This window comes from Lissotriton helveticus, chromosome 2_1, assembly GCF_964261635.1.
Source record: "Lissotriton helveticus chromosome 2_1, aLisHel1.1, whole genome shotgun sequence".
NCBI classification, from domain to species: Eukaryota; Metazoa; Chordata; class Amphibia; order Caudata; family Salamandridae; genus Lissotriton; species Lissotriton helveticus.
The window spans coordinates 895902020-895923521 of record NC_136059.1 but is presented as its reverse complement, the minus strand read 5'-3'; positions in this window follow the sequence as shown (position 1 = coordinate 895923521).

Sequence of the window (21502 nt, the reverse complement as noted above, 5' to 3'; positions counted from 1 at the left end):
TTCAGATGTGTTTTGAGAAGTAATTTACCTCACGGTATTTAGAGAGGTCTACAGGCTAAATGGCTAAATGGAATTTCAATCAAATTTGTGAAAATGATAGGGATTGGTATGTAGTATGAGCTAATCTATATTTGGTGAGAGTGTCTCCAGTCGTTTTTCTGTAAATTACTTTCCCACCTTTTTTGATGGTGCGCTTCCCGGGGAGCGCCCCGGTATGCGAACTGGCGAGCGCCCCGGTACGCGAACCTGAAGCGTTACGGGAGTCCACCATTTTGTGTTTCGGTCGACTTAAGATACAAGATGGAGGGCAAATAATGTTCAGAATGGGTAGAAGGGGGCACGGTAGACTTATCTTGACCCCCTAGGTTTTCTGAGGGTGGCTGAGGAGGCTTATATGTGCGAAAAAAAACATTTTTTTTAAAAATTTCGCGAGGTTAGCTTCCGGTTCGCGTACCGGGTAGCGCCCCGGGGAGCGTACTTTGTTGAAAATTAGTGAAAAAAGTTAGAGAAAAATAATAATTGTGAGTGATCAGATGTAGGGTAGCTCTGAGAAGAGCTTTTGGGTTTATGGTACATTTAGGTACTTATAAGTAGGTACCAATGCACAGTCTTAAATTCAGAATGAAAACTCTGTTGCCCTCATCTGAGAAGTGAACTCCATCTCCTCTGTAGATATCTTGCATGTAGTAACGCAAGTTATTGTTGTACATGGAGCCCATTCAATGGTCTCTCATGTAAGCTGAAACAGATTTGTTTACATGCTTCCTCGACTTCTCAATTTGTGGACAAAATTGGTTTGACCACCTCCATTTCTGTCTTTGGCATATATTTGAATATACCAAGGCAGTTTGAGGAAAAAGTGCCATCAATTGCTCAAAGGTGTCCTTTAAAAGCATTTCCAGACCTACCCCAGTCAAAGTGCCCAAATCATTACCTCCACAGTGCACAATTAACAGGTCAGGTTTTGGCAAATGCATAAAGGTTTTCACCAATGGTATCAATTGGTGACATTTTAATCCTCTGTGGCCAAACCACTTAATTTCCACATCTTGTAAATTGAGGTTAGGTAAATTTCTGTTCTCAGCATACCTCTGAGCCCAATAGATGTAACTATGTCCAACAATCCAGACAGAAAACATGGTGAGAGGAGGTTCTGCTGCAGTCAGATGAAGTGTGGCAATGAAATGGCACTTGAAAAAATAAGAGTTTAAAATGAAAAAAACTGTGGAGTTTCTGTGTTAATGAAGCAGTAACCGTGATTGGTGGATTTTGATTGCTGAAAACAGAAAGTTAGGGTGCATGGATGAGTTCTTTGAAAGATGTATTTTGAGTGGTCAAGAAAAAATCATTAAATGAAAGAATGCACTGGATATGCAGGTGCACTGAGAGTTCAGAGTTCAATTGAAACATTGTTGTGTGAACTTGCAAACACCAGAGGTCTTCCAAGAGGTGGTTGCTATGCAAAAAAGGCCGAGAGGGCAGAGGGGGGAAGGGTTTTGATTTGAAAAAGTGAGGGAAGAGTTTTGATTGGGTGACATGAGAGATATGTGTGAAGAATTACAGCATTTCTGTGCTTTTGATAGCTGCAGACTCTGGAGTGCATACCTTTTGCTCTGCTGAAGACAAATTGGTGTGTTTCTGAGACTGTTTTGAAACTCATAAAGTATTTGCTAAGGTGAGAAAAGATTTCTTTAATTTAGATAGAGAATAGTGTGCTTTAAGGAGAAAATTATGAAGAAAGTTGTGTTTTTCAAATGTTGCTTTGTCTCAAGTGTTTTACAAATAGATTTTGTTTCTTTGAGAAATTGTAATTGGAGAAAATGTGAAGTATTAGTACTGACAGGGTTTTTTTGTGCATAGGAGCTGTGGAGTGTTTTCAATTTATGACTTGAAAATCGTTTTTGAGGAAAAGGAATGGTTTTAAAATTTATGACAAGGACATAATGGTGTATGCTTCTTTATAAGGCAATTGAGTGTCTCTGATGTTATTTTTCCCATTTTAATGTAAGACCTTTCCCTGTGGAGCAAATTGCTTGTAAATATGCTCCCACCTGTGCATGGCAAATTTAGATTTTGAATGTTTGCGTTACATAGCCATGTTAAAAGTGACCCAAACATGCTGCAAAGGCAATCAAAAAACGCTTTCATGTGTCTTAAGGACATTTTAAGTCATTTCCCCATGTGGAGTGTTTTCAAATTATGACTTGAAAATCGTTTTTGGGGAAAAGGAATGGTTTTAAAATTTATGACAAGGACATAATGGTGTATGCTTCTTTATAAGGCATTTCAGTGTCTCTGATGTTATTTTTCTCATATTAAATTAAAAGACCTTTCCCCGTGGAGCAAATTCCTTGTAAATATGCTCCCACCTGTGCATGGTAAATTTAGATTTTGACTGTTTGAGTTACATAGCCATGTTAAAAGTGACCCAAAAAAGTTGCAAAGGCTTTAAAAAAAACACTTTCATGTGTCTTAAGGACATTTTAAGTCATTTCCCCGTGGGCAGTGTTTTCAAATTATGACTTGAAAATCGTTTTTGAGGTAAAGGAATGTTTTTAAAATTTATGTGCGCCATATGCCCCCAAATTTCTTTTTCAGGGGTGCAGCAGGGTGTTCTTGAGACACCCCTGCACCCTTGGAAAAATTCCTAATTTGCGATGAGCTAATTGCTAATCGCAAATTGCACCTTCATTCCTATGGGCCTCCTGGCCCATGGAAATGAATGGGTAATTTGCAATTAGCAATTTGCTCATCGCAAATTAGGAATGGTAAAGAATCGCAATTTATTCCTTAAAATTCGCTATTTAGGAAATGCAAAATAGTTTGATGATACATATGGCGGTTCATCTCTAACAAGATAAGAAGCTTAGGGATAGATTTAAGATGACTGGCGCAATGAAGTGGACATCACTTACTTCATTGGTAGGCCTTTACATGTATTATCTCCTCTGTATTCTTCATCAAGCGTAACTTTGATCTGCAATCCTGAGTAGGCCTCACCTTAAACAAACCTCTGGATAGGCCACACCTTATCGTCATCCTGAATCAATCATTTCAAATGTTAGGGACAGATTTATGATAGGTGTATGCCTCTTTTGCGCCACTGTGCGTCACTTTTGTGATGCAGCGGCGGTGCAAAAGATTTGCTATGAGGCGACAAAATTACAAATTGATGCATTTAGGCAGATGTGTCATGCTGTAAAAAAAACGTGCCACATGAAACCGATGCAGCAGTGATGCAAAAGATGCACCATGTTGCAAGACAGGCCTCACTTGGGGCCATATGTATCAAGCTAATTAGCATTCGCAAAGGCCGAAATTCTGCGAATTTCGGCCTTTGCAAATGCTAATTAGACAAATGGTATGTATCAAACAAGTTTGATGCAAAATAAGGAATAGCAAAATTTGCTATTCCTTATTTTGCGATTGCACTTAAGGATTTGCAAATTTTGCGATTCCTTAAATGCAATGTATCAAACAAAAAATATGCAAAAAATGCCATTAAGGATTTGCAAATTACCACCAACTTCTAGTTGGTGGTAGTTTGCGAATTCTTTTCAAAAAGCTTTTTTTCCAAAAAACAAAAGGTGCCATATGACGCCCATACATGCCATTAGGGCATGTATGTGCGCCATATGCCCCCAAATTTCTTTTTCAGGGGTGCAGCAGGGTGTTCTTGAGACACCCCTGCACCCTTGGAAAAATTCCTAATTTGCGATGAGCTAATTGCTAATCGCAAATTGCACCTTCATTCCTATGGGCCTCCTGGCCCATGGAAATGAATGGGTAATTTGCAATTAGCAATTTGCTCATCGCAAATTAGGAATGGTAAAGAATCGCTATTTATTCCTTAAAATTCGCTATTTAGGAAATGCAAAATAGTTTGATGATACATATGGCGGTTCATCTCTAACAAGATAAGAAGCTTAGGGATAGATTTATGATGACTGGCGCATCACCAGGGATGTGCCAGTCATCCTGCGCCGCTGTTCCGCCACCCATGGTGTGCTGCATTTACAATGCGGCGCACCATGGGGCAAAAACGGCACAGATGCGTGACGCATCTGTGCCGTAAAGGTGGCGCATTGCTGGGGTTGTATCGCAAGTGCGATGCAGCTCCAGCAAGGCTCAGGGGTGCCCTATCTCTACAATGCTGCGTCAAGACCTATGCCTGCTTCAAGCAGGTGCAGGGTTTTGACTCAGCTTTGTCCTATCTGATTGTAAATGCGGCACACCATGGGTGGCAGAGCAGCGGTGCACGTTAACTGGTGCATCCTTGGGGATGTGCCAGTTAACATAAATCTGCCCCTTTATATTTAAGTATGTGCAGGGGACACAGAGTCGGTGAGGCTTATCCAAGGTTAAGAAGAGATGAGTCCTGTTCACTGATAAATTGGACATAGGCTTCACCTCCTCAGCATCGCTGGACATGGCTAAATAATAGCTGCAAAATGTTACTCTTGTTAAACAATTTTACTATTATAATCTCTGAGATTTGTCTCTTACTCTGCAACATCTCATTGTTGTTATCTTTCTTTAAAGATAAAGACAACATCAACATGAGCGACAATCAGCAATCAGTTGATTTCGACCTCATCATTGAACTCGTAATTGAAACATCAGTGGATGTTGATCCCTTGGATGATTTAAATCCTGAGGATGAAGAAGAACGTGATGAGGATGCAGATTTGTCAGAATTGTATGACATAGGATGGGAAGCTGACGTGCTTGAGCCTATGGAACTATAAACATTTATTTTAAAAATTTATAATAAATAAAAAGTAAAAATGTAAACCGTTTAATTTAAAAATAAAGACACCTTCAAAAACAGGTTATGTGTAGTGTCTTCAATAAAATATTAAAATATGCTCATAAAATTAGATCAGATTCACATATAAAACAGCACAGGTAAAATGAATATAAATTCCATTTCTTTTCTGCTATTTCTGTATTCTAAATTTGCCAAGCACTAAAAAATCTTCTATGTAAAAATGTCAAGTAGTGTTTTAAGTTTTTGATTACTGTTATTGATTTACTGTTGGGTAATAGTGGTTAATAACATTTTTTATTATATTTTACCACAGATTCAACTGCAGATCATTTCAAGATTTCAGCATGCCAACCAAAGAAAGACTGAGAAAGGCTGCAAAACGTCAAAGACAGCAGGTCAATGAAAAAAAGCAGCAGTCCTCTAACAAAAAGATTTGTCAAGTCACCAAGAAAGCACCGGGTAAGAGTACAAAAACATTCATAAGAAATATCTGTAGTAAAAAAAATATTACTACAGAAAATGTTTCAGTCCATAAAAAGAGAAGCAATTCAAACGGAAAGGAAAGGCCAATGAAAAATGTTACTGCTAGAGCAAGAGATAACTCTGTGCATGATAGTAGTAGAAGGAAACAACAGTTTAGGGACATTCGTAAACGAATGTTCCGCAACAGGATAATTGGCAATTTGTTAAAAAATATTAAGAAAGGTCAACAGAAAGTGGTTTTTTATAAGAGAAAAAAAATAGTTGAGAAAGTTATTGATCAGGCATTTGAAATTAAACGTAAGTTATTTATTTTGATAATCAATAGAATTAGAAAGCTAAACAAGACAATTTATGATTTCAAAAGAAATAGTAGATGGAAGAGAATAGTTAATCGTAGTAATTTTTGTGAAGTTTTTCTGGAGAATGGATGCATAGTTCAAGCTGTGAGGCATTTTTTAATGAGGAGAGTTATTTCCAGGATAATGATTTGGTGCATGCAGTTGACACCAGTGGTCGAGCTTATGAAGTGAAAGATGGTTGTCCAGTTGAAAAAGAAAAACTTGTGACAACAGAGATAGAAGAGGTGTTAGGTAATGAGGTTTTAGGAAGACGTCCTAAGAATCCTGTGTACACCTGGAAGTGTAGTAGTATTTGCAGTGTGCGACAGGATTCCATCAATTTGCTTTGTGATTTTGTACGGTCATTTAATAAGAAAAGTTTGAAGCAGAAAATGAAGTTGTTGCAAGAATTAGATCCTTGCAGAGTGAGAGAAGTGACAGGTTTGCATGGTCATTCACTGGCTTGTCTTTCCAGGAGAGTATGCCAGAGTGTTTTTCATCATTTCAGGATGCTAGCAGTGCATCATAATAAAGTGAGGAAATTAGTTAGAATGTTGTATTATGCTAAGAGTCCAGCAGTTATGCTTAAACAATTATGCGCTGCTCTTTTGCATGGTTCTGAAATAGATGTGAAGAATATGTGTGAAGAAATTGAGTTTTGTTACTTTGGAAGTAAAGAGGAGAATGTTGAAATTGACCAAGAAGAAGCGGGTAATGTGGAAGATAGTGTACAGGTTTCCAGTACAGATAATTTCCAGAGGGAAATTGCGACGTTTGAGGTGAAATCAAGTGAGAGGCCAAATTTCACTTGTGTGTGTTGTCGACGCACTTATTATAAGAATCAGACTAAGTTAGTGGATTTATATGCAAAAAGTGAAAGGGAAAATAATAGTGAATGGAAGGATTTCACAACATACTTGATGGTAGAAAATTGTTTTGATTTGGGATTGGATCAACGTGTGTGTACTTATTGTTGTAACAAATTAAATCAAAACCAGATGCCTGCTAGAGCAGTTCATAATAATCTGGAATTGGTTGAGATTCCTTCTGAATTGAAGGATTTAAATACTTATGAATCTATTTTGATTCAAAGTATCCATCCCTTTCAGGCTATTGTAAGAATGGAGCCAAAGACAGGGAAATTGCCTCCATCAGATTTACAGAGAGGATTAAAGGGAAGAGTTGTTTATTTGCCTCTAGATTTGAAGAAAAACATTAACACAATTGGAGTAGAAAAAGTGGAAGAGGAACCTCTGGTTATCTTAGTTAATGGGGTTCCGACAAAGAATAAGAAAATATGGCAAGATTTAGTGGATGTTAGGAAAGTTAAAAAGGCAACATTGTATTTGAAAAAAAATAATAAATACTATAAGAATGTATATGTTGCAGAAGAGGAAGTAAGTGAGGAAGAGGATAGCGATTTGTGTGCTGGTCAAATTGAGAAAGTAGAACCCTGTACTAGTGAAGAAATATATGAACATTATAGTGTTCATCCTTTGCATTCCAAGGAAGTCATGGGGAATGCTATTGAGTTGTTTCAAATGAAACAAGCCAAAGGGAGTCCCATTAGTGTTTGGGAGGAAAGTTTGGAAGCTCGGTGTTTCCCACAGCTTTTTCCAACAGGTCAGGGAGGAAGATATGATGAGCGACCTCATCAAATTCCTGCTTCTGAATACCGGACTTTGCGATTGTATGCAGGAGATGCTAGGTTTTGACAATGCATTCCCTATTTGTTTCATCTCCTGTTTGAAAGCGATCTGTCTGGACTGTCATATGCATGAACCACATCTTGAAAAGTGGTATACACATGCAAAACATCTCGGCAAGTAACTTTATGGATAAAGTCAATGTCCAAGACAGTATTTTGGATTCTCACCTGATTAATCTCATGGCGTGTCAGCGTGGTACTAATGAGTACTGGTACCGTCGTCATGGTGATTTAAAATGTATGCTGAGGAACTTAGGAACTCCCACATGGTTCCTCACTCTGAGCTGTGCCGAGTATGGCTGGGAAGACTTACTTGAATTTCTACGAGAGGCAAATGGAAACATCGAAAACATCGAATTCAAGACACCCGGAGAACTGTGCTCTTTGGATTCAGTCAATGTATGCCGGTACTTCAATCATAGATTTGAAGCTATGATGTCTTTCATCATGAATAAGAAGAATCCACCTCTTGGAGAGGTGTTGGATTTCTTCTGGAGAAAGGAGTACCAAGCAAGAGGTGCTCCTCATATACATATGCTGCTGTGGATCAAGGATGCACCTAAATTTGGAACGGATCCAGAAGACTCAGTGATGAGTTTCATACAACAGTATTCTACGTGTGCTGTTCCAAACGCAAAGGAGAAGAAAAGCCTAAGAGAAAAAGTTCTACGTTTCCAAAGCCATCGATGTGGAAAGTACTGTCGTCGTAAATTCCGAAACAAGGACAAGTTCTACACCAAATGTCGTTTCGGCTTTCCACGACCGGTGATTTCTAAAGGAAGAGTAAACAGTTTGATGTCTTCGCTGCGACATAATGTGATGAAGAAATCACCTAAAAACACATACAATTTGAAGAGGAACGAAGAGTCCAAGTACATCAACGACTACAACCCGGTGATTTTGTCCATGTGGAATGCTAACATGGATATACAGTTTGTGGCTGATAACTGTATGGCTGTGGCTCGGTATGTGACATCTTACATCACCAAAAAAGAGAAGACAGAATTGAAGGATATGTGGGAGGACATTTCCCATGAAAAGAGCCTCAGTAAGAAGTTGTACAGTTTCAGTCTGAAGATGTTGTCGCATCGAGAAATCGGAGCTTACGAATGTTCTGACCGGTTGTCTTCAGCAAGTCTCTATGCCAAGTCCAGGAGTATCGTTTGGGCGAGTCTTGGTCTTGCTGCAAAGCGTAATCGAGTTCTGAAACCTGTGCGGGAAATTGAGTATTTGGCGGAAAAGGAGCCAAACAGTACCGACATTTTGAAGACCAACATGTTGGATACATATTATCCAAATCGAAGCAGTCACCTCGAGAATGTTTGTCTGTATGAGGTTCTTCAAAATTACATATTCAAGAGGAACATCAAAGAAGATACTGAGAAAGGAGTGTATGCTGTAATAGGAAGTGAGGGATGTCTGGTCAAGCAAAGAAAATGCCATTTGGTAAACCATCGAAAATTGAGTGGCGAATCTCCTGAAAAAAAGGAGTTTTTCTATTTAGCACTTTTGCAACTTTTCAAGCCTTGGCGTGCAGAAGAGGAACTGCTTGGAGATTTCCTCTGTTACGAAGACTCTTTCAATGCTGCCAAGGAGACCATAGAATGTCCTGCTTTTCCCAAATATGTAGAAATGTTGAATGCGGAAATTGAGCAGGAAGCAACAATTGCAGCCGAGATTGCCAGAGACAGTTCTCAGGACAGTCAGAGTTCTGCTTCGTTGAGTCAGGATCCACTAGGAGGACCTGTTATCGAAAATGAAGCTGCCACTGCTATGAATGAAGTGGAAAGAGCCATGGCACATGCTCAGGAGGATGCGGTTAACTTAGAAGAGTTGGAAAGACAACTCAACGTTGAGCAGAGGAAAATATATGACGAAGTTACCATGCAAATTGATCATGGATTAAGTCATGAGAAGAAAGAGTGCTCATGTACGTCGTTGAAGCCTGTCCGACTGTACGTGAGTGGAGAAGCGGGAACTGGAAAAAGTTTCCTTATTAAAGCAATTTCATGTTATTTGCAGGAAAGGACAGAGTCATCGCTTTCTTGTGTTGTCACCGCTCCAACTGGACTGGCAGCACATAACATTAAAGGGATTACTTTACATCGTTTACTGATGCTGCCAGTGGAGCATGACAACAAATTACAATATCACAAGCTATCTGGAGATGCTTGTTGTGAAGTTTCAAGAATCTTGAGGAAAATGAAACTTCTTATCATTGACGAAGTAAGCATGGTTTCCAATGTCATGCTTGCCTTTGTGCATTTGAGAATGCAAGAAGTTCTCAAAACAGAGTATGATGTGTTATTTGGTGGCAAACACATCATTGTTTTCGGAGATCTTCTGCAGCTGACACCAGTGAAAGGGCAACCTGTGTTCAAAATGCTCACGCATGAAGATACCAGGAAGTGCCTAGGGAGCATTGGCAACGTCAATATATGGTTAAACTTCAATTATGCTGAACTGCATGAAAATATGCGTCAGGCGAAGGATGAAGTTTACAAGACTATTCTACAAGATGTTAGAATTGGAAAAGTGACCGAGCATGGGAAAGAAGCTTTACATGCACGATTACTGTCAAATTTATATCCAGAACAAGATGTTGTGCCTGAGAATATTTTTCAGAAAATTACTGAGAAGAAATCTGGAATATGTTTGATGCCAACTCTTGCAGAATGTGCCAAATTCAACAACAAAATGTTGCATTTAGAAAAGCAAGAGATTGTGAAACTGGAAGCTATTGACAGAGTAGAGCATATGGGATCAACAATTATTTTGTCTGAGAATTTGAAAACAAAATTGGATTCATTAGAGAAGACTATATCTAAAACTGCAGGTTTTGAAAAGACTCTGAATGTGTGCTTGAACTGCCGTATAATTTTAAGAAGGAATTTACATGTTGAAAGAGGTCTGGTAAATGGATCAATGGGTAATGTTGTTGATTTTGTAAAATACAGAAATAGAGATGGAATTGAATTTTTAAAAATTAAATTTGATGGCATTGAGGAAGTACAGCTAATTGGTCGTTGTTCTGCTAGATTTTTGCTTGTAAAAGACTTATATGTTCGCCGTAAGCAGTTTCCTGTTTGCTTGGCATATGCGGTGACAATCCATAAATCGCAAGGTTTAAGTGTAGACAGTGCATTGGTGAATATTGGCAGTTCTGTGTTCAAGGAGGGTATGGTATATGTGGCATTGTCACGAGTTAGAACTTTATCGGGATTGTACTTGATTGAGTGTGATGTCACAAATATTTGTGCGGATCTAGATTGTGTTAAGGAATACAATAGGTTAAGAAGAGAGTATGCGCCACATTTGCCTCAATATCCTTTGTTTGAGAAACGTGTGGTAGGCCGGAAACGAAGAAATGTGACCAATACTGGGGAGGTTGTAGCAAAAAGACGAAAAGTCGATGAACCTGAAATTATAAGCAGAAACAAAAAGGATTCTGTTGAAGATGTTGTTGGTTTTCAATTTGAAAACAGTTCTGGTGTCAACTGCTATGCTAATGTAGTGGTTAATGTTTTGTTTTCTCTAGAAAATGTAAAAGAAGAGATTGTGGTCAATTCTGATCAAAGATTTTGCAGTTTGTTAAATTCTGTGTTAGAGAAATGTAGCACTGATAGAACAAAAATAGAAAGTGTGTCTGAAATTCGAAATCGACAGATGTTCAGGCCAAACACAATTCTCGCAAAATATTCAGCAAGATTGTCAGGAGTTTTTAATGTATATGCTTGATGTATTGCATGCTGAAGGTGTAGATGTAGATCACCTGTTTGGGCTTTCTTATCAATGGCAGCATGACTGTGAGAACTGTAGGGTATCAAGTACTACTAGTGTAGACTCAGAAAGATTTATATATTTAACTTTGCCAGACAGTAAATCAGTCTCTTTTAATAAACTAGTAAAAGCAGCTGATCACAACATGGAGTGTAGCCAATGTAAATCTGAAATGATGTCCACATTATTTATACGAACATATGGCCAGTATGTTATTTTAATGTTCCAACGATGTAGGCCTGATGGAACAAAATTGACAACTTTAATTAAAAATTTTGTGGCTTCACAGTTGTCAATATCAGGAAGGACTTTTGTAACTGCAGCAATTATATATCATGATGGTCCTTCAATAACATCAGGACATTACACAGCTTATTTAAAGTCTAGAAATGGCTGGTCATTCTGCAATGATTCTGTTTTAATTTTCAAAAAAAAATTGCCGTATGACCTTAAAAACTCTTACCTGGTGTTTTTAAAACCAAAATTTTAGGGAAAGAATCTCGGGATGTGCTCTGAGGAATTTCAAGAAGTTCTAATGGCTCCTACACGATTTGGCCTTGAGGATAAGTGTAGTACAGAGACATAACTTCTTACCATAACACTGGACGTCATGGAGAAATAATTGCTCTTTGAATGAATTCAGAAAAACTGTTTCTTTTCATAAGCAAATTGAAGCAGCCAATCAAAACATGGAGTAGAGGGAATGTAAGTCTGCAATGCTGTCTACTGTTTTATATTGCTTTGTGATTAAAAGTGATGTAGAGAATTAAATAATTGTAGTAGTCATAGAGATAGTGTAAGTCTGCTTCATAGTAAGCAGTATCAGTGTCATAGGAAATGTAGAACATGACTGAGCAAGAAGGGGAAGATCTTACTAGTCCAGGATTGTGAAAATGATCTTCAACATTTTAATTGTGAAAGTTGCGGAAATACAACATGACGGGATTGGCTTACAAGAATTCTAAGAGTTATAAATAGCTCTGACATGATTTGGCCTTGTGGAAACGTGTGGTAGAGAGCAAGAAGTCATTTATTGTATGTAACATGTTTTTCAAAACGATGGAGGTTTTCTTTCAGAAAGTGGCGGTCTGAAAGTAATAACAGCACAACAGAGTGTAAGCTGTTCATAGGACATCCTTCGACGTCATGGAAAGTAAGTTAACTTTAAGGAGTTCAGAATTCTGATTTGTTATGTTGTATGGGTTTTTTAAACACAATCATTTTGATTGTGTTTTTTTTCCCCCGCTGTTATATGATGAATACCTTCAAGTCACTGTTTTTAGTGAAATTTGATACATTCTGAGAACAGCAAAAATAAACCATTTAACATGTATAATTAATTCTGTACTGTTTGCATTTATGATGTACATTTAGAACTGTGTAGGAGGCATGGAGAAGGAGAGGCTTCTGTAAGTGTCAAAGTTGTTGCATACAGTGCTCATATTCTACGTAGTCTTTCATATGATAGACTACATTTCCACAATGAGATACCTAAGCAAAGGAAACACAGGTGATATGATTGTGGAATGAGCAAAAAAAATTGCACGTTTTTCAATTATATTACCTGTGTTTCCTAACATTACACATCACATTGTGTAGATGAGGTTTAGGCCTGTTCCTGGAGACAGAGGAGGTCTGACATTTGTTCAAGAGTGCAGAGGACATGACTCACTTCGTTGGTAGGCCTCCACATGTATTATCTCCTCTGTATTCTTCAACAAACCTAACTTCCATCTGCAACCCTGAGTAGGACTTACCTGAAACAAATCTGTGGATAGGTTACACCTTATTGGCATCTTGAAACAATCATTTAAAATGTTAGGGTCAGATTTATGGTGGCCGTGCGCCTCTTTTGCTCCATTGTGGGTCACTTTTGTGTAAAAGATGCACCATGTTGCAAGATAGGTTTCAGTTCATCTCCAGCAAGATACCATCAGTTTAAAATGTATATAATTAGCACTGTGTAGGGGGCATGCAGAAGCTGAAGCTTTTGTAAGTGTCAAAGTTGTTGCATGCAGTGCTGCACTTCTGGGTACTGTTTAATATGCTGCACTACATCTGCACTATGAGATACCTAAGCCTAGGCAACACAGGTGATGTGATTGTGAAATGAGGAAAAGAAACTCCACATTTTTCAATTACATCACCTGTGTTTCCTAAGTTTACGAATGACATTGTGCAGATGAATTTTAGGTCTGTCCACGGACACAGAAGAGGTCTGGCCTTTGTTCAAGAGTGAAGTGGACATGACTTACTTCATTGGTAGGCCTTCACATGTATTATCTCCTCTGTATTCTTCAACAAGCATAAATTTGATATGCAATCCTGAGTAGGCCTCACCTTAAACAAACCTCTGGAGAGGCCACACCTTATCGTCATCCTGAATCAATCATTTCAAATGTTAGGGACAGATTTATGATAGGTGTATGCCTCTTTTGCGCCACTGTGTGTCACTTTTGTGATGCAGCGGCGGTGCAAAAGATTTGCTATGAGGCGACAAAATTACAAATTGATGCATCTAGGCAGATGTGTCATGCTGTAAAAAACCCGTGCCACATGAAACCGATGCAGCAGTGATGCAAAAGATGCACCATGTTGCAAGACAGGCCTCATTTCATCTCCAACAAGATAAGAAGCTAAGTCTTCTGTAAATGTCAAAATTGTTGTATATACTGCTCAACTTCTATGTACTCTTTGATATGCTAGACTCCATCTGCACTATGAGATACCTAACCAAAGGCAACACAGGTGATGTGATTGTGAAATGAGGAAAAGAAACTCCACATTTTTCAATTACATCAGCTGTGTTTCCTAAGTTTACGAATGACATTGTGCAGATGAAGTTTAGGTCTGTCCACAGACACAGAAGAGGTCTGCCTTTGTTCAAGAGTGAAGTGGACATGACTTACTTCATTGGTAGGCCTTCACATGTATTATGTCCTCTGTTCTCTTCAACAACTCGAAATTTCATTTGGAACCCTGAGTAGGCCTCACCTCAAACAAACGTCTGGATAGGACACACCTTATTGCCATCCTGAAACAATCATTTAAAATGTTAGGAACAGTTTTATGATGATTGTGCACCTCTTTTGCGCTGCCATTGCGTCACTTTTGTGAGACAACAGCAGTGCAAAAGATGCACCATGTTCCAAGATAGGCCTCACTTCATCTGCATCAAGATACTGTTAGTTTAAAATGTATATCTTTAGGACTGTGTAGGGGGCCTAGAGAAGCAGAAGCTTCTGTAAGTGTCAAAGTTGTTGAAAAACTGTTTCTCCTTCAATCTTTTCCCTTGTCTTTTCTAATTTTTAAATACATGTTTTAATATTTTTCAAATGTTTGTTATCTCTTTCACAGATTGAAAGTATAAAAACAAAAAGTGAGTAAGTTAACGACAATTATAAGGTAAATGTTTTGTACTCTTTTCGTTACATTTCTATCAGATTCACCTACTAGTAGTTCGACAGCTTCATTTCTTTAACCCTCAGTTTCCTGCCTTTGCTACTTCCCTCATTCTTTTCTCTATTACCTACTTACTCTACTCCTTCCCCTCCTTTTCTCAGTCCCTCTCTTCTCATAGTTCCTCACTCTTGTTCACTCACTCCGTCTCTATTACTCTTAGTGTCTTTGACTGATCACTCTTTCACTACTTGTTCATTATGCTTCTTCTGTGTAGTTGAAGAACACTAAGGGGCATATTATGAACACAGCCAATAAAATTATTGCTGTTTTTATTGGCAGAAAACTGTTGCAAAAGTGGTTTTAGCGGCAGTTTTCCGCCGCAAAAGCGGCTTTAGCGACACATTTCTGCCGATAAAAGCTGCAAAACTTTTATTGCCTATGTTGATGATATGGCTCTATGTTATTTACATTTCTTTGCTGTTTCAATTAATCTTTTTCTGTTATTTTTTCTTTTCTGTTTTCTATTTTTTCTCTCTGTTATTCCACATGTTTTAATCTGATTTTGAACATTCACTCACATTCTCCAAGAAACTCTTCTTTGTTATTGTTCTACTCTCTTTTTTTTCTTTCACTTCCTTATCTATTTTGTTTTTCACAATTATACCCTCTTCCATCTTTCGTTCGGTAAATAGATCTATTAAACAGTATCTCTGGTTTACTCCCTATAGCTGTCTTTCTTTTAAAATTACTCTCTGTTTACTTCCCTTATACTTACTCTTCTTTTTTTTTTTTTTTTTTTAATTTTTGGTTCGCGAACCGGGAAGCGAACGGGGAAGCGAACTAAAAGAAATAGAGCTTGCCAGAGTGCTAAACATTCTAGCAAATTTTTTTTGAAAGGGGAGGTAGTTCTGAAAAGAACTTTTTTTTAATGTTTTTGATGTTTTATATTTTTATTTTATTTTTTGAACATTTTTTGGTTTTTTTGTATTTTTTGAACAGTTTTATGTTTTTTTTTGTTTTTGATGGAGGGGAAACAACAAAAAACAGGCATTGAAAAGGGCTCAACAGGAGCAAAAAAAAAATTACTGTCTGGGGCGGTTAGGGCAATTGTGATTTACATAAGCTAAGTTGATTAACGTAATGCTCATGTTACCACATGACAGCAATGCACCGCAATACATACAAGTAAATTTCATATGAGCAAAGTTCTCCTGTATGTTTGGCACGGTTTCCCGTGCCTCTGCTCCTGTCAACAATATCAGTGATGTTGACCTGGCCACAGGAGTTGTTGTTGGGTTATCTTGCATGTCACGTATCTCCGCCTGGCTGTAGTTCAATGGATGCCACCTGGTCATGTGACGATGCATTGTATAGTTACCGTAGCTATACTTTTTGTCAGTGCCTCTAGATAATCGGTCTTTACAAATGAGGCAGGTGACATACCTAGCATTTACTTTCTTCTGCCCTCGAGGGATTTTAAAAAACTGCCAAATGAAACTGGCTTTCCGATGGGAAACCCGGGGCACCTCTTGTAAGAACTGTGGTCCTTCTGTCTCCTCTTCCTCTAGTTCATCCTCTTCCTCCTCTGTGTTGCTGATGAACTGGGGAGGTGGTCCTCTCTTCCCATGAGGAGGTGGAGGTGGTGGTGGGGGTGCACCAGCTGAAGCAACTAATGAAGCCATTGCTCAACTATCCAAAAAGGTCTTCCTCTCACAAAGATGAAAGTCAGAGTGAGGAAAGAAGGAGGGGTTTTCATCATTTGGGAAAAACAATAGTTCTAAACCAATGAAAAGTGTTATTTTTAGGTCACCTGACCTAGCCTTACATCATTATGAAACCAAAAGTGAAATGAACCAATGAAAAGTTTTATTAACAAGTCACATGACCTCTTACGCTTAAGTTACGCGCTGCGGAACGCGCCCCGGATCGCTTCCGGGTCGCTGCGCTTCGCGCCTCGGTTTGCGCTCCGGAGCGCTTCCGGGTGCGCTAACGCGGCGCGTCATAAGACGCATTACGCGGCAACGCGATACGTCGCGCTTTCGCGACGTGACGTGGATCGCTTCCGGGGAGCTGCGCTTCGCGTCTCAGTTCGCGTACCGGAGCACTTCCGGGTGCGCTAACGCGGCATGTCATAAGACGCATTACGCGACAACGTGATACGTCGCGCTTCCGCGACGCGTCACGATGTTGATTTCTAACGCGGCAGTTGCGCTAACGGAACGTTTACCGGTTCGCGGACTGGGTCGCGGCATCAAGATGAGCTAACGGGAAGCTTCCCGGTTCGCGAACCGGGAGCGAACAAAAAAAAAGTATTACAAAAAAAATTATTAATAAACATATAAAATATATTTTTGGATTTAAAGAAGAATACATTTTACAGCTACAGATATTAGCTTTTAAAAAACCAATGAAATTCACTGAAAAAACCATAGGTTATAGACCATATATAGTTAGGAATTAGCATTTACAAAACCTTGAAAATTCACTGAAAAAACCATAGGTTATAGACCATATATAGTTAGGAATTAGCATTTAAAAAACCTTATTTTACTCACACAAAACCATTGAAATTCCATATATAGTTAGTTGTACTAACTATATATCGCGCACCCGCAATCCACTGCTGATGATGTCACATATTACATTATTCATGACATGGTCAGTGACATCACTGATGACATCACTGATGACATCTCAAATGACATCACTGATGACATCACTGATGACATCTCAAATGACATCACTGATAACATCACTGATGACATCTCATTTGACATTACTGATCACATCACTGATGACATCATTCATGTGATAATACGATGAACCTCTTCAGACTCTAATATAACCTTAGATACACTCAGTGTAAACAGACACTCATAGACTGTCACTCATCCATGGAGTTACTCAGACACTTAGTCAGTCATGCAAAGAATCAATCACACCTCCATTTCCTCAACTATACAGTTATACACACCTTACTTATTCAAACATATACTAAAACATATTTACTCACTTATACAATCCTGGATACAAGTTCACAATGATCCATACAGCCACTCACACATTCACTGGCTCTTATGCACAGTTATTTATATATGTCAACTCTCACATGTACTGTGTTTTACGTATGTACTTACTTTGACATGTAGCACTGAGATATCCATTCACTCACCAATACACTCATGCACACAGTCAACTGCCCATACAGCTGTTTCCACATGCACTTTTGAACCCATACATCTAGTCAATAAACTGCTCACACATCTATGCAGAGAGTCATACACCTCCCAGCCATCCACACACACACTCAGTCTCCCATACAAATGCTTGGGCAACCAATCAATAACCCATACAGTTAATCATATAGCTACTGATCAACACATGCAGCAGTTTACAGAACAACAGGCATAATGATGCACAAATTAAGACAGTTTAGTCACTAACCCATGCACTCAGTGAGACACATTTAATCAGTCACTCATACAGTCAGTCATGCCCCTACTAAATCCTTCATCAAGACACTTATACATCCATTCATTCTTCAATATGTAAGACATATTTTAACTTTACAGAATTATACAGTCACTGGATGTAGTCATCAGTGATGTCATCAGTGATGTCATTTGAGATGTCATCAGTGATGTCATCAGTGATGTCATTTGAGATGTCATCAGTGATGTCATCAGTGATGTCACTGACCATGTCATGAATGATGTAATATGTGACATCATCAGCAGTGGATTGCGGGTGCGCGATATATAGTTAGTACAACTAACTATATATGGAATTTCAATGGTTTTGTGTGAGTAAAATAAGGTTTTTTAAATGCTAATTCCTAACTATATATGGTCTATAACCTATGGTTTTTTCAGTGAATATATATATATATATATATAAATATATATATATATATATATATATATATATATATATATATATATATATATATATATATATATATATATATAGAGAGAGAGAGAGAGAGAGAGAGTCACCATAATAAATCCTGTAAGATCAGATGAGAAGATGCTAGCTTGACTTCTGGAAGTGAAATGGAAAACGAGACCGCGGGGCCCTCCACGGTGGGGCCTGTCAAGCTGTCGCTAGCACAGGAGGTCAGTTGCCTATGTCAAGATCGGCACGACACTTTAAGACCAAGAGTGAAAGGCCAAACACAGGCAAACCAAACCGTGTCAACCAAAAGCGGAACGCCAGGAGGAAATGTCGTAGATTCCACACAGTCCAATGCAAAACAAACCGGGAGGAATCGTTGGAACAAAACGAAGAAGAAGGCAACGTAACATCTTGCAGTGATAAATCAATCATCAATTTAACCAATGTAAGTTTAACTCCTAAAGAAGAAAGAATTTTAGGATTGGGATTAACCTACTGTCCACCAATGAATTTCAATTATGCGGATGCAAGAATGGACTCTTATCGCTTCATAAGAAAATGAAAACTTAAAAAGTTTTTTCTTCAACAACCAAAACATAAAAAATTAACAGAGACACTGAGTAGTCCGTCATTGTTGGTTGCAGGAGAACGTGACACATTTGAGGCGATATGGAATCTACAACAGGAAGATACAGTATTGAATGACTTACCCTTAACCACATCCTCTGAAGATTGTGCTTTAAGTCAAACACCATTTAAACCTAAGTCAACCTTTTTACCGGTTTTAGTGCACGACAATTTGGAGGTATATCATGAACTGGTGGCCAAGGAATTAAAACAACTTTACATCGTCACAAATAATAAAAGTAGAGTCATAAACAAAAAGAATCAATGTTATCAAAATTTGATTGTGAAACTTGAAAAGAGAAATGATGTGATTGTACGCCAGGCTGACAAAGGCGGGAACATTGTTTTATGGCCAAGACCAATGTACATTGCTGAGGCTGAGAAACAATTGCTTGATATCACCTGCTACAAGAAGAGTAATATGACTGTAGTAAAAGCAGCTTGGCAAGTACAAAACCTCAAATTGATGGCGTGGAGAAGTACCAAATTGCTGTCAAATGAGGAGTATAAGTACATGAAGAAAGACTATCCCGTGATTCCTTCATTTTACTTAATACCCAAAGTGCACAAGGACACTAATATTCCACCAGGTCGGCCGATCATATCGGCGATAAATAGCGCAACTGAAAACATTTCGCGCTATATCGATTTTTTTTTACAAGACTGGGTAAAAGGCTTGAATTCTTACGTTCAAGATACTTCTGATTTTATCAGAAAGTTGAACAAGGTGGTTTGGCAGGACGATTGCTTGTTAATGACGTTAGATGTATCATCATTATATACATCAATAAAGCATGCAGATGGACTCAGATCGGTGGAATTTTTCCTGAATCAGAGACCTATGAATTTCTCATCACATAATAAGATGTTGTTGTCTATGATTGAGCTATGCTTAGAACACAATTTCTTTCTTTTTAACAATCAGCTGTATCAGCAGATCAGAGGTGTCGCGATGGGGGCCTGCTTCTCCCCGAGTCTCGCATGTTTACACATGGGGCTCTGGGAGGAGCAGGTCCTCAGAGGGGCACTTAATGATACAGTGAAGAATCATGTTGTTCTGTACCTTAGGTATATAGATGATTTATTTTTTGTATGGCGGGGTACAGAGGCAGAAGCAACAAATTTTGTGGAGGTTATAAATAACAACGGTCTTAATTTAAGATTTACCTCACATATTGATGCTAAGTCTGTTGCGTTTCTAGATACAGAGGTGTTCATTACAGAAGCTGGTATAGCCACCAAAATGCACAGAAACCCCACTGCAGGGAACACTGTTTTACACGCTTCAGTCACCATCCGCAACATCTAGTTAGAAGCATTCCCTTTGGGGAGATGCTGCGAATTAGGCGAATTTGCAGTTTAGAGGCGGACTGCAAAAAAGCTCAGGATGAGAGTAGAGAGCGTTTCTTGTCACGTGGTTACACGGTAAAAACTGTTCAGAGAGCCATTAACCAAGCTAATTCTATCCCAAGACAGGAAGCCTTAGCAGTAAAAATCAAAGCTAAGTCCTTAACTGGAGACACACAAGAAACAGTGTTCAAGCCAAGGGTTATCATAAAATACTGCAGACAACACAGAGAAATTCGTAAGATATTCTATAAGAACTGGAACTTGATAACTGGTGATCCGGTTATCGGCAGATATATTCATGACAAACCCGATATAACTTTTCGAAGATCAGGTTCCATGGCAGACAAGTTGGTTCATACCTTCCGTGAAAAACAAGTATCGGCCACTTGGGGGGCCTTGGGAGGAGGTTTCAAAAAATGTGCAGTCTGCAAAGCCTGTAAGTATGGCTGTAGCAAGACACAATATGAGGTACCTTTCAAAAAAGAACCGGTTAAAATCAGAAAGAGGATGTCCTGCAAAGCTGATTTTGCAGTATATGTACTACAGTGCCCATGTGCCCTTCGGTATGTGGGTAGCACTCGCTTGCCGGTACACAAACGGATTCTTCAACACATCCGGGCAATTGTGGGAAAAGATCAATCTTACCCAATAGCCCGTCACTTTGAGAGTTTACACAACAGTGATGTCGCTTTTTTACAATACTATGCCATCGATTGTGTTCCCCCTCTGAAGAGAGGAGGGGACAGAAATGCTAAGCTTCGATTATTGGAGACAAGGTACATATTAGAGTTAGACAGCAAAACTCCACAAGGCATGAATGCGAGTGAAGATTTGTATACTTGTCTTTCATTTTCTATATATCTAAAGGGTTGGTAGAAATTGCAGATAATATGATATTCTATCAAGCTGTCATGTTCAAGAGCTCATACAGTTCTCTATCACTGAGTCAATAATAGTTGTTTGAGTGGGTAATACGGGATGTGGGTATATGGTGCTCATTGGGCCCACAGTGGCAATATAAGGTCGTATAAAATCTAGTCCTTCTCCGTAAGACTCATCAATGTAGATTTTTAACTTTTTATTATTAATTGTATTTAATTTGAGGAACATTATAAATTTTTTTTGCACTTCATATTAGTTATACACGTA